Raw genomic sequence first — 13,992 nt, forward strand, 5'->3', positions numbered from 1 at the left:
TATTTAGCAATCTGGACTGAAGATGAACAAGTTGAGGGGAGAAGTTAAAGTCTCCACAGATAACATGCCTTGCTGAGTGATGGAGCCCATGAATGAGCCAATTAGTTATCTCGTCGACGGTTTCAGCATCGGGTCCTGGAGGGGTGTATATAACTGCAAAATCAATGCGAGCAGATTTAAATACGCATGACACAATTAGCCCTTCGAACTTAGTGGACTGACTATTATAATTCTTAGTAACAAGTATGTGCGGTGTTTTGTAGAAGAGTCCCACTCCACCTCCCCTTTTGTCCTGTCTGGAGCAGAGAATCACATTATATCCAGCCGACACTGCATATGGAAATTGCTCCTCATTTCGGCCAAGCCAGGTTTCTGTTATGCAGAGCACATCAAACTTGTGCGAAAGTAGAAGCTCTTCTACAGTTTCAAGCTTGTTACGGATGCTACGGGCATTCTGATAGAATATAGAGATGCTATTATGTCTGGGGATATTCCTTAGTATCCTCTGCGGTCTTTTTCTCTCTTTTTTTAAGGCGTTTCTTTCAGATATCCTAACAGGAATTATTTTGAATTGGCTTCCATTCATGATTTCGGTAGTGAGTCAGCTAGTGGGGTTGACTGGACCCTGAATGTGACCGTGGCTTGATTGGCTGTGCCTCTGAAGTCTGGTGGGCGGCGAGGATTGAAAGTAGGGCCTGATGAGGAGCCCTTGAGGCCAAGTGGATGGCTGACACAGGATTTTATATTGGGTACTGTTGCAGTCTAATCTGAAAGATGAATAAGAAGGCCATTTTGTGGGTAGTTGGTATACATCAACGGATATATTCAAATGATCACTTATGCCATTTTTAACTTGCTCAGAGGTTGTGTGTGGAGCCAATCGTGAGATGAATAGGCTTTTGCGAGTGGGTTGTTGGTCGACGTGTGCTACGTTGCCAGTAGTCTTGAGCCAAGAAGTTGGGGCTGTCCCAGTTATATATGATCTTCTCGATCTCTTGTTTCTTCGTGTCTCAGGTACCATCCTTGCCGTTTGGCGCTTTTCCTTCGTTGTGTTTCCTTTGGATACGTGAGGGGACGGCCCGGCGACAGCCTCAGCCCACGAGTGGGGGCCAAGGTGAGTTTCTGTAGGAGTTTCCTGACAGTGTCTACTAACAGAATTGGGATGAATGGTATTTGTAATCATGGATCTATCCAAAATTTGATTCGGTGCGTCAAGCTGGCGAGGTGTGCATGTTCGGCCTGCTGTAAAGAGAGCTAGGGGATCTACACTTGCAGCGTTACTTTCATAAGTTGATACCTCATAGGTTTCTTTTTGATTCCGCATTGGGTTCTTTTTCAGTGCGGAAGTCTGATTGTATGCTGTTACATCATTCTCGTTATGTGTCTTCCCATTGGTGGGTATAGAAGAGGTGAATGGGAATCCTGCACCTTGGCCTAGCTTCGAAGTGAAACTATTCATAGTCATGCTCTTAAGTTCTTCAAGTTGTCTCTTCAGATGAGATACTTCTTGCAGGATCTCTAAGTTTTGAGCCCGCAGAAACTGGTTTTCGGTGAAGAGATCAGCGACGCATTCAAAAATTCTTTCCATCTTACCTAACGTAATCCTTGCATTATCTGTTTGTAGGGCTGTGATAGTTCTCGTGTGTTCAGTGATGATTTCTATAAGGCTTCTACTAATTAAATCGTTAGTGATTACTTGGTCAGTATTGGCCATCGGGCTTTCAGGCATACTAGTTTTTGTGTTAGAGCCATTACAAGCAATGTCTGTTCCGTTTTCGTTAGTAACAACACAGTCAGAAGGTTCGGCAGGCGGTAATGATGTCAGTGATGTGAATTTGTCGACGTCAGTGTCTTGGATACTGTTGTCTGCTTTCCGTGGGTTTACGGTTTCATTCTAATGAAGGGCTCTAAAATTCACTACATGCAACTCCGCACTGTAAGCTTCCTCATTGTGGGGACGATATTCCAATAACTAGCCTTCTCCGGGCACTGAAAAATTCACATTCGATTTGGCGTGAATGCAGTATTAGCGTGACTCATCGCTCTATGGGATCTTTTACTCTCGTTAAATTTAGAGTGTAAGATGAATTCCACTCGCGGTCATTGTTACTATATCAGCTTGTGCGCTGCAGCTCTATCATGAAAACCAAGGCGGTGTAACTCGATGTGGATAATGGTCGCACTTATGGCCCCCGCCTGTTGGTGCCTGAACCTGCGGCCGCACTATTTAAAGAGATGACTGTCAAGATGACTTAACTATCTTCTGCATGGATTAGCAATCCCCCATCCTCTCTACTGTTTGAAGAGACGACTCGAGATGACTTAACCATCCTCTCCATAAATGTTTTCAATCTCACCGATCTTTTCAAGGTTTATTTTATTCTGCAGCTGACTTTGGATTGTTCAAACGGATTGCTAAGGAAGGTGGATTGGGTTGTTTAGAGTCGAAGTTGTGAGGAGGGTTTTATGTTTTATAGTGTCAAGGTGAACCAAAGCCGAATATTTAGCACGTGTTTCTGAAGGAGAGAGGCCACAGCCACTGTGGTGGCCACGATGACTAAAATAGACTGAAGTAGACACACAATGACAAATAACCGATATCCCTTCAGACAATCAAACATCTTTGAAACACCACATGAACTCCACTACGACCTTCTCGAGCTTTTATTGTTATTTGGGACAATACCTTAGCACTTTTATAGCTCCTTCTGCATTTCATACAGTCAATAAGATGTATTTCATCAAATTCATGAGTATGTTAGGATACTCTCAAGGATTAGTATATGCGATATGCATTCCTCAGCAAAAAGCCTACAGTAACGCTAGAGTACTTAATTTTCTGTTTCCATATTTAACTTAATTTGGCTACATGTTCAGCTTTTTATTATCGAATGCTTGCACTTTCTGGAAGCTTTTATATTTTTTAGTTTCTCTGCGTTATTTTCTATTTCCTTTTCGCTCGTATTAATATGATGTTTTTGCTTCCTTTACTGGCATTTTCAGACGGTAGCAAGTTATAAAAATGCCCGTCAACCGCGCAATTCGGACTACAAAGAGTAGCCTATTTGACAGTTGGAGGGTGTCACTGACCTAGCCGTCCTCCTTCTGGTCAGTGGCTCCAAATTAAGGACAGCGAAACCTGAACCTTTTGATTCCGTCTCTTTTAGTTTTATTTTCTCTTATGCTATTTTTTTTCTTTTATCACCAGACCACTTTCCAGTTTCTTCTCAATCATGATTAATAAAACATTTTAACGATCCCTTCCAGTTTATATTGCGTAATTTATGGCTTTTCATTTTTGAATTAATATTTAAATAATAAAAATACGTGTCTTAGATTTTTAATCTAAATATTCAAGATTTCTTATTTCTATAGCTGTAATTCCCATTGCTTTGAAAACCTCTATTGTTATTTATGCATAGAACGTATTAGTTGATAGCAATGCGATTAGGAGACTACGTGCCCCCACCCTCACCAGTGACGGGCATATTATTTGCGAACACAGCCTTCACCAATAGAAAATAACAATAGTTATTATATTCATATTGATACTATTAAAATTCCATCTACTTAAAATTACAAAGGACTTCCTCATTTTTTGAATAAGTGTACAGAATTATAAGTTTAAGAGAAAGGGTAATTATTTTTTTCTTAAAAATTTCAGAATTCTCATTTTGCATGAAAAAGCGGAACCTTTGTCATCACTCATTCATCTTATAGTTTGCACATTAGCATGTTATTAGCATACGAATAGCGTATTTTTTGTTGATTTAATTGGTTCAAGAAAATACATTAATTATCAAAGTCTCCTATAGATTAATTATAATATTTTATCAGGCTAAAACATTATTAATGACTTGTACCAAACTTATTAATTTGTATCACTTCTGCGTAAACACACAGAAGAAAAAAATATTTTAAACACCTGAAAAGAAAAATACGTACATTTAAGAAAATCACGAAGACTTTGAAATAATTAAAAGTCCAAAATTTACAAGGAAGAGACTTTTTACTGGCTGCTGTTGACTTAGATAAAGCTTAATGCCTTTATCTTTCATCACTCTTTTTCACATGGCAAGAGCTGCCTTACCGCGCATTTGCGTATTGTTACGTTTCTTCGTAAACCTCAAAAGACTAATTAAGAATTACTTTTAGCCTCATACTGCCCTTTCAACTTAGCAGAGTTGCGCTGGAAAAGAGAGAAGATTAATGGTTGGCTTGGAAAACTTATTAATTGGCGCAGAAGGAAATAGGCTCTGTGTTCTGCTAAGATAACCCTTTTCACGTTTCTAGAATAAGTTTTTCCTTGTCTTCGAGGGTGAAAAAAAAGGGTGACTGATTGTATTCTGAAACACTTTGTCAACAGGTAAAGCCAGCTAGAGAAATAACGGGAGATCTTTTCTATTCAAATAAACGCACTAGTGAAAAAAAGTGGGATGCTTGCCTGGCTTATTGTGTGGGGCTTTGTTGAAGCTGCCTTTCTTCTCCATAAATGCGTTTTATGTTAATCTTGGGAATTCAAAGGCCTGATGTTAAAGTGAGTATTAATTTTAGGACTACAGAGCATCTAAAATGTGTTCCTGGAAAATTTATTGCTTTCTTTTTGTCTCTCGATTATTTTGACTCTCCCTCTAGTTTCGCTTTCCAAGTCTCTCCATCCAAGTTTCGCTTTCTTAATTTTTGTGTTGCAATCTGCTCTGGTATTCTTTCTCTCACTGAAAATCACCAGTTTTTTTTTTCCTAATTGTTTTAATTTCTATTTATTAACATACAGCCTTTCATCCTTAAAGGAGACTTCAATCAAGACTGCCAACCATAGGCGAAGAAGCAGATTACCACCTTCCCATCCACAGTGAGTTATTCCTTTTATTCAGCCCCAACACAACATGCAAATCGATTCATGAACGTACATTATGTATAATATACCCTATGAACTCTCATATTTCTAAAATTAATTGCAAAGGTATGGGCAAGGTAGACAATGCAAAAAAAAAAAAAGGACATATACATGCAGTTATATTTTCCAATAAGTAGATGGCTAGAACCTTACCTAATCAATTAAAATTTATTATCATTTACCTGAAGGAAATGGAGCAGCATATTATCAATTTGGTTCTATTACCCGAAGGAAAAGGAACAAAGGCCTAGCAGTTAAATGGCAAGTACGATGGAGAGAGAGCAAAATAAGTTTGGTAATGAGATTTTAAGCAGTTTATTGTGAAACTTTTTTTTAAGAGACGGAAAATCAATAATAGTTAATAACAAGAGAAATATTGTAAACAAAATATTACAGGTGGAGTTTTCTGTCAGAGAAAAATGGACAGATTCTTAAACAGTGTGTGTGTGTGTAAGCGTCAAAGCAACTAGGGCTATGAGGCGTCAGTATATTATGTGTATAAATTTGTGTAATCTGTGGTCGATTTGCCTGTTTGTTGGGAAAAACCCTGCAATCCTCGCCTGAAACCGACTAATTCAGCCAGGTTGTGAAAAAGTATATTAAAAATGCCTTACGTCATAGACGGGATATTCGAACTCAGTCCTTTTATATCCGGTGTGGGAAGAAAGGTGATTATATTCACTATGCTACCCGCGAGGGTTTCTGAATCGGTGGACGTGGTTCGATAAGATGAAAGCTTAAAGAGCCAAATATCGTTATTAAAAAGAAAGAAAATATATCTGAATATTTCTGTATCGAGGAACGGAGAATATATTTTAGTTCCTTCTCCGAATTAGTTCGAAAGAAATTGAAGAGCAGGGCTAGATTTGAAAGAGTGGGTTTTTCTGGTCAAAGAAGCATATTGTCAATTATTGATAAAACGGGGAAGGTAGGAACTAAGATATTTTTCAAGTAGAGTCGGAAACGTTTACCACAGTTTTATATATACATATATAATGTCAGACTTTATCACCCCTATTTTCACATATAGGGATTATGCAGGTCTCTTTGAAGATAGGTAACGACCGATGAAGGCATTAACTGAAGAAGTTTGTAAGAATTGGTGCCAGAATTATTTTTCTTGAAGAAAAGAGTAAAGAAAGTGACGAGATCACAGTGACATTTTATAAAATGAGAAATAACTGTGTTTCATCAGTGACATGAACTAATCTACCAAAACATATTTGATTCACGCTAATAAATAGAGATAGAACATCTGAAAGGCGAGTTTCAAAAACTGGGTAGCCAACAGATTAGATAAGTCAAGAAGAAAGTTGATAGAGTATTCATTTCAATTCATTGAATTGAATTAAATCGACAGAGTATTCAATTCATTGGTTAATGTAGAAATTTTGGGAGATCTTGTTAACTATTTGAAATACCACCAGAAAGGATTTTAGCTGAAATTGTAAGTTGAGATTCTACTGAGAGAAGATATTATATAATGTGATTGAGTAATTTTATTAATACGATACCTTAAGAAAAGGAATTTGAATTTTAAATGTTTCGTAAAGATATTTGTGACTTATTAGATACGCCAACTTCTTTTATAATGAGAAAGCCGTGACGATTAATGTTGGACAATTCAGTGGGAACTAACACACAAATTGCAGAAGAAAATATCAGCAAACAGATAATTAGTGTAATGAGCAATCGATTCAAATTTTTAGATGAGAAGCCCGTCAACACTAGTCAGAAACCGATTTAATTTAAGAAATATCTCTCAGAGGGAGTTGGAAAATTGGTGGTTGCTTGTGGTGGTTGTATTGTTAAGCACCAAAGAAATTTAGGGTGTGAGACATCAGTGTATTTTCTGCAACCGCAACAGTGTGCATTCTTTGGCGGCCAGTTTGCTGATTAACGAACAGAAACTCCAAATTTCCGGAAGATAAAATAATGAAACCCTCGATTCGAGATCGACTCGGGCCGGTGTTATGAAAAAAGCCGATAAAAATTCCTTCTGTCGAAATGGGATTCTAACATGGGCCTTTTCTACACAACGTTGAAGGACGGCGATCACAACCGCTGTGCTAACTACGAGGATGCTAAACTGAAATAAATAAATACATGACAACAGGGAAGTAAACAGATCGGTGAAGATATCCCCCTTGGAAATTGAGAAGGGACTTTGCTCATGCATAAAATCAAAATAAATACATATTTAAGGGGCGTTACGAAGATATACGGTACAGATTCTTTAACCAGAGAATTAGCTGAACAATTTTGGTCATTAAAATCGCCGTAAAATAAAAGGCGAAGCTTTTGAGCGTTTAAATGAAATTGATTAATCTATGCCATTTTTAATTATTGAGGGGTTGATAAAGAATGGGACAGCACGATAAAAAAAATGAGTAGAAGGCATATTTTACCAGCATGATTCTCCAACAAAAGGTTGTGAAATAAAGACAATATCGATACTCCATCTGAAAAACAGACTGAGTATATTGGATTAGGTTATCGTGAGGAAGACCACAGTACAAGATTATTACAGAAGGAAAAGACGAAAATCAGTGATACTTTATATAACATCTCTACAATTAGCATAAAGAGTAACGATAAGGATGAGAATCTTGAGAAATAATGAGAGCACAGCTGTTCGTTGGGATGAGCAGGTCTGACGAGTGCCTGCAATGCTCAATAGACCAAATATCAATATCTAAAATATGTGATTGTTCTAAGGGATTACTTAAAATTAGAAGCAAAACATAGGCAGGATAACCGTGGATAACTACCTCACAGAACAAACAAAAACCGAGTTCAGTGCTTAGAAAATCTTTAATACACTGTGGTGTGCAAAATTTAAGAACTAGTCAGGTTTTCACCTGTAGCCTCTCATAGGAGTGGCCTGGATATGGGAAAAGCATACCAAAGGAACCTCGTGAGGCACAGAAATGATGAAGGAAACAACACCGACACAATATCACATGCCACTACTACAACAACGGAAACAAAACGGTACAGAGGTACTTTTTTCAAAAATGGCAACATAGCCCTGGCTGCCATGATACATCACTGCCAGAGATGGAACAAAAGGAAGAGGTGGTCCTCAGTAGGAGATATGGCCACCCCTAATGTCGATGCAGACTTTGCACTGCCTGTCCATATTTAGAACCATGTTGTTGATAAGTTCTTGCGGTAACATTGTCCATACCTCTGTCAGCGCCATCTTCAGCTGGTGAACATTTTCTGGTGGGTGTGGACGTGCCGCTAGGCATCTCCCCAGAGCGTCCCATATGTGTTCGATGGGATTCAGATTGGAAGAAACCGGCAGGCCAATCCATACGAACAATATCTTCACTTTCCAAAAGCATATCAACAGCTGCAGTGCGATGGGGTGTGGCGTTATCATCCACAAACACGAACTCGGGACCAATGGCACCTCGGAACAGACACACACATGTGGAAGGATTACCTCGACAAAGTAGCGTGCACCGGTTACAGCACCGTCTTCCAGTATCTGGAGTTGTGTACGTCCATCCAAGGTGTCCAGACGAGAACACCTGGACCGCCATATCGATCCCTTTCAGTGATGTTTGCGATGTGGTACCGTGTGCCAACCTCTCGCCAGATTAGCTGACGTCCGGAATCGCTGCTGTGATTGAATCTCCTCTCATCAGTAAACAGTACCTTAAAGACTGTGGTTGTAACCTTTAGTGTTGGTCCTTAAATTTTGCACACCATTGCACTTCTGGGTCATTAGAAGAGCAAAAGAACGAGCTTGGCAAGGAACAGCATGAAATCTAGAATTCCTGTTGATTCCAAAGGCGAACAGTGACACGTTATTCGTTTCAGATGAGGTAGGTGTGGTGTGTTAGCTGATTTTATCAAGTCTTCTAGTAATGTTGGCTATGGATTTGAAAGTGTGGTTTAAATTTAAAAAAAATTAATTTTGGGCTATCGCGGCAAGTAGCTCATATACCTCTAGTATATTATGTCTGTAAACTGTGTGTTCTCTGGTTGGTATATCTGTTTTCTGGACAACAAAAAAAAAACCACTTTCCGGAAGGAAAAAAAAACACAATACGCTTGTCCGATACCGAATAACTCGGCCAACGTTGTGTAAAAGCCCATAAAAGATTCTCGCGTCATTGATAAGATTCTAATCCAGACCTCTTCCGCAACACGGTATGGATCGACGATGATTATAATCACCATGCGATCGACGATGGAAGAAATAGAAACAAATTCTGAGTAACTCAATGAGCTATGATTGGAGTCTGCTCGGTGTTTATGAATTAGGGTTTCTATTTTTTTTAGATTAGTCGGTTCATAGTGGCCATATCCACTGCCATTTAAGGCTCCATTACGAATAGTTACTGCGCTATAGAGATAACATTTCTGATGAAGTTTTTGGCAGTTAATCTTGCAAGTTCCGGAAATGTTTATCATAAAAGCAATGGTGGCGTAAACAACTTTCTCTAAAGGAACTTAGTTCGTTGAAAACCAACTTTAGATCATCTAAGTAGCTAATTATACTTCATTTGGAATTGGCGTTCGAAGTAATATCATTATTAGACGAACGATCATTAGCAGAACGAACAGAATATTTAGAGAAGGAGAGATCTCCACACTTCCATCGATTAAGGGCTCTAATGTTGCGACTGGAGGTAATAGAGTTAAAGTAGTGGGAGTGCAAACAGACACTATATGGCAGATATTCATCTCGTTTATAGTCGATTGGAACTGCAGAGCTGTAGAAAATACAGATCTGCAGTTCCAATTTATAGAGTAAGACGGTATCTGCCCAAAGAATAAATGATGTGTGTTATTAACACACATCATTTATTCTTTGGGCAGATACCACCCCTTCTTTGGGCAAATGGGGCGTTTTTACAACAGAATTATTTTTCGGTAAGCAGATTGATATTATGCTCTAACTAGTGAAGAATAATATGAGTTAGGCTTAAAACAATACGAAAGTGGGATGTAAACCTGGGCCATGCTAAGTTAACTGTTTATTTTAAAGAAATTTAAGCAATTAATTTCTTTTCGAAATTGATAAAATTTGTTTAAAATTGATAATAAAGAAAGGAATAACTTAATACAGATCCTTAGAATTACTGAATGAACTTTAAAATACTTTTGTGATTTTAATAGAAGCATACACGAAAAAATCGAACACGTGTTCATGATAACTAGAGGCACGTTAACTGGAATATATTTAAGAAAATTTAGCCACTTTCGAGTTCACTCTTCTGTCTTCATCCTCTCTAGCGTTTCCAAATTCTCTCTATTTCGCTCTGTTTTACTTTTTGTAATATTTTGAAACACCATCTCTTTTCATAGATCTCTTAAGAAAAAAATACGTAAAAATATTTTTCAACTGTTTTTTTTTATATATATATTTGAATAAAACCATTGAGGATCAGACATGACTTCGTCATTAGTCATAATGTGTGTACAGTATTATTAGCCTTCCATCCTTTGGCTTTGGAACATCTAATTTCACTGAAGACTATATATTCAGACCTTTCATATCTTTCTGTCCTTATAGCACTGCTTTTATAATTATAATTATTAAAGATTTTCTCTTTTATGGGATTTTTTCCACCCCCGTGAGTAGTACCGGTACTAAGTGCATGGGACGGTTGGTTGTGTCCTGTTACTACTATTATTAATATTGTTTATTAATATCGGTCGAGGAACTCTCTTACGACTTATTATTGCTATTATCCGTAAGAGAAACCACCCACGGAGGGCTACGCGCCAGAAGAATACCGTTTACAACTGAAAGTGCAAGAACCCATACATACATGCATTTATTGTAGTAGGGTTTTAGGAGCATCGGCGACTAATCATATTGATCCGTGTGTTCTGTGATCGATATTCTGTTTGCTAGACGAAAAACCCGAGCTTCCGGGAGAAAAAACCCGTGCTACCTCGCCTGAGACCGGCTAACTCAGCCACGTTGTGAAAAAGCCCTATAAAAATTCCTCCCGTCATTGACGGTACTCGGACTCTTTCGACCTAGTGTGGGGAGGATAGCGATCCTACCAACTGTGCCACCCGCGAGGGCTACAACATGCAGGTTACATGTAGAACACATGCACGATCGACCTGAAAGTTGGTAATAATAAACTGGGCCCCTTTTATGCAGTCTCACTTTACTGCAGACCGGGAGAAGAAATCACCTTTGCCATCAGATATCTGAAAAAAAAATGCTCGACCTGCACCCTGGTCAAGAAATATTGGTTGGAGCTGATGTAAACTGTCGCTCCCCGGCCTGGCACAGCCTGACCCCAGACCGGAACGGAACCCGAAACGGCCAACTCTTGCAAGAATACATCTCGACCTCACAACTGGTCATAATAAACAGGTCGCACCAACTGTCAACATTTTGCAACACTCTGCGGGAGTCGGCTATCGACGTCACCATAGCCACTGGAAGTCTGGTGGGCTACATCCTAAACTTGTGGGTCTAGGACTCGTGGACGACCTCCGACCACAGAGTAATTACTTATCACCTACAAAGAAACCTGGAGCACAACCAAATTCCCAGACAAATGGAGACACGCTTTGCGGTTAAAAAGGCGAACTGGGAATGTTTAAAAGAAGTCCTTATTCCCGCGGCTGCTAGGCAAATGGAGCAAATTCAACGCCTGACAGATCTCAATGAGATTCAAAGAAGCGTCACAAAGGCCATTACGGATGCAAGCCAAAAGACCATTCAGAGTAGAAAACGAACCCCAGGACTGGTCCCATGGTGGACCCAAGAGATCCAACACCTTAGACAAGACAGCATCAGAAAAAGAAAATCATTCCAGAGAGCGAGTCGAACTTGCCGCCAGCTGAAGTGGGGGCATTAAGGAATATATATAGAGAACGGCGAGAAATAAGTATACTAGCGAAATAGTCAAAAGCAAACGCAAGACCTGGGAAAATCTTGTTACTGAAACTGGAAACAGGGAACCCTGTGGAGTGGTGTATAAAATCACCACCAACAAGCTCCCCAGGGGAGAAGTTATTACCACAACATAAACTCCACAAGGAACTCTGACAACAAACTGGCATCAATCGGTGAGCAACATACTGGAAACTATCTATCTTGAACCAGCAAAACCAACTCTGCCTGAACAAATTGCCATCTGTGCTGAGAATGAAGCGTATTCCAGCGGACAGCAGGAACCACCTTTCACTCTGGGGGAATTGAACTTGGCTGCAACCCAAATTAGAAATACAAACTGCCCCGGTCCCGATCTCCTGGAGCCAGAAATAATTTAAAGTGGTAGAATACACTCCGCAGTTACTGCTCCAATTATACAATAGTTGTTTGAATACCAGTATCTTTCCCACCTCTTGGAAGGTTGCTGGTTAAACTAATATTGAAAAATCCCACAAAGCCACCTATACTACCAAGTTCTTACAGACCCATCGCTCTCCTACCAGTTGGTAGCAAACTCTTAAAGAGGTTGCTGCACTCAAGAATAAGTTACCACTATCAAACAGCAAAGTTGACCGCCGAAATGTAATATGGATTTAAGCCTGGATCGTCCACTACCGAAGCCCTGCGTCATCTCATCAATTCTGCTACTGCATGCCAAGAAAAATATTTCTTAGTGATCTCCGTGGACTTTGCCGGGGCGTTTGACACCATATGGTGGCCGAGCGTCCTGGTAAGGCTCAGCTGCCTGGGAACCTCTTTGATACCATTAAATCATACCTTGACAACAGGTTACTGCAACACATGGTAAAATTCACAGACAGGTCCGCAGGGGATGCCCCCAGGGTTCTGTCCTGGGGCCTCTCTTGTGGAACATTATCCCTGATGAGTTCCCCACCCTTGACTTGCAGGGCGTGCTTTCCCAGGCCTTTGCGGATGACTTGATCCTGATGGTTGCTGCGAATAACAGGGCCCAGCTTGACAAAAAAGAAAACCAGGCCATGCTAAGCTCGAAAATGGGCTAGTATTCATGACTTAAAAGTAAAAGACTACATTCATTCTACTCAAGGGCAGACTTGACATCCGAAGGCCACCCCAAATTAAAGATTGACACCAAGACTCTTGCTTACAAAATGAAATACCTTGGCGTTGTTCTTGATAATCTTTCCTTCAAGCATGACCTATCCTACATTCGCACAAAAATAAAAAGATACCCTGGCCTACTAGCAAAAATCGCACGACGGGACTGGGGGTTATCAAAACATACTCTCAACCTATATTATAAAACAGTCTTCCTCCCAGCCATCTTGTACTCAGCTCCGGCTTGGTACACCAAAACAGCAATGGTTGTAAATCAGAAGACCCTGGATGCAATCCAAAGAACTGTGTTGCTCACTATCACGCGAGCCTGTAGCACCACAAGCACTAACGCCCTGCAGGTTCAGGCAGGGGTCCTACCTCTAGACTTGGAAATTGCAAACAGTGGAATCAAATACCATATAGTGAAGGGACTCCCCTGCACCTTCCTAGATTGCACAGTTAACAACAGCACACTATGCAAAGAGGAAAAGAATAGGATTCAGAACCACTTCACACGGATCTGGCAACGTCGTTGGACTGAAACCACCAAAGGTTACATCACCAAAAAATTCATGCCGGACCTGTGGAAAATATTCCCGCAAATGCCAACTTGGTTCAAACCAGGACTTCACACATCATATGTACTGACAGGCCATGGCGCCTTCAAAGAAAACCTGGCCCAGATGGGACTGGAAGAAGACCCAAGATGCGTGCGTGGTGAAGTGGAGAGTTGGACACACGTCATGTATAACTGCCCAAACTATGAAGACCTGCGATGTAAGTTAATGACTACAATAAAGTACTTCCCAAAAAATATAGAATCACACTTGCTGGACTCGAATGAAGAATATGGAGCACTAACAAACTTTGCTCAGCAGCTCTTCACCAGGCGAAAAACACTCATCGCCTTACACAGAGTGACAAAAATGGTGATACAGAACAACGCAACAAAATGCATACGTTCTCACCAACCCTCCCAAGGTGAAATCAGACAAGACAACAACCAGAAAACTGGACTAGACAAAACGAGAAAACCGCAATGATTAAATGGAAACGATAAACGGTCTCTTTCCCCGTGCACCACTGAGTGCTCCGG

General features: G+C 40.0%; 1 protein-coding gene across 9 annotated transcripts in view; it reads right to left on the bottom strand.

Annotated features, from left to right (window-relative positions):
• LOC150075249 (CUGBP Elav-like family member 4) overlaps nt 1-13,992 on the bottom strand; it is a 701,656-nt gene that overhangs the window by 509,522 nt on the left and 178,142 nt on the right. The gene's annotated exons all lie outside the window — the stretch shown is intronic.

Source organism: Mastigoproctus giganteus, chromosome 14, assembly GCF_048544385.1.
Source record: "Mastigoproctus giganteus isolate SK-2022 chromosome 14, ASM4854438v1, whole genome shotgun sequence".
Taxonomy (NCBI): Eukaryota; Metazoa; Arthropoda; class Arachnida; order Uropygi; family Thelyphonidae; genus Mastigoproctus; species Mastigoproctus giganteus.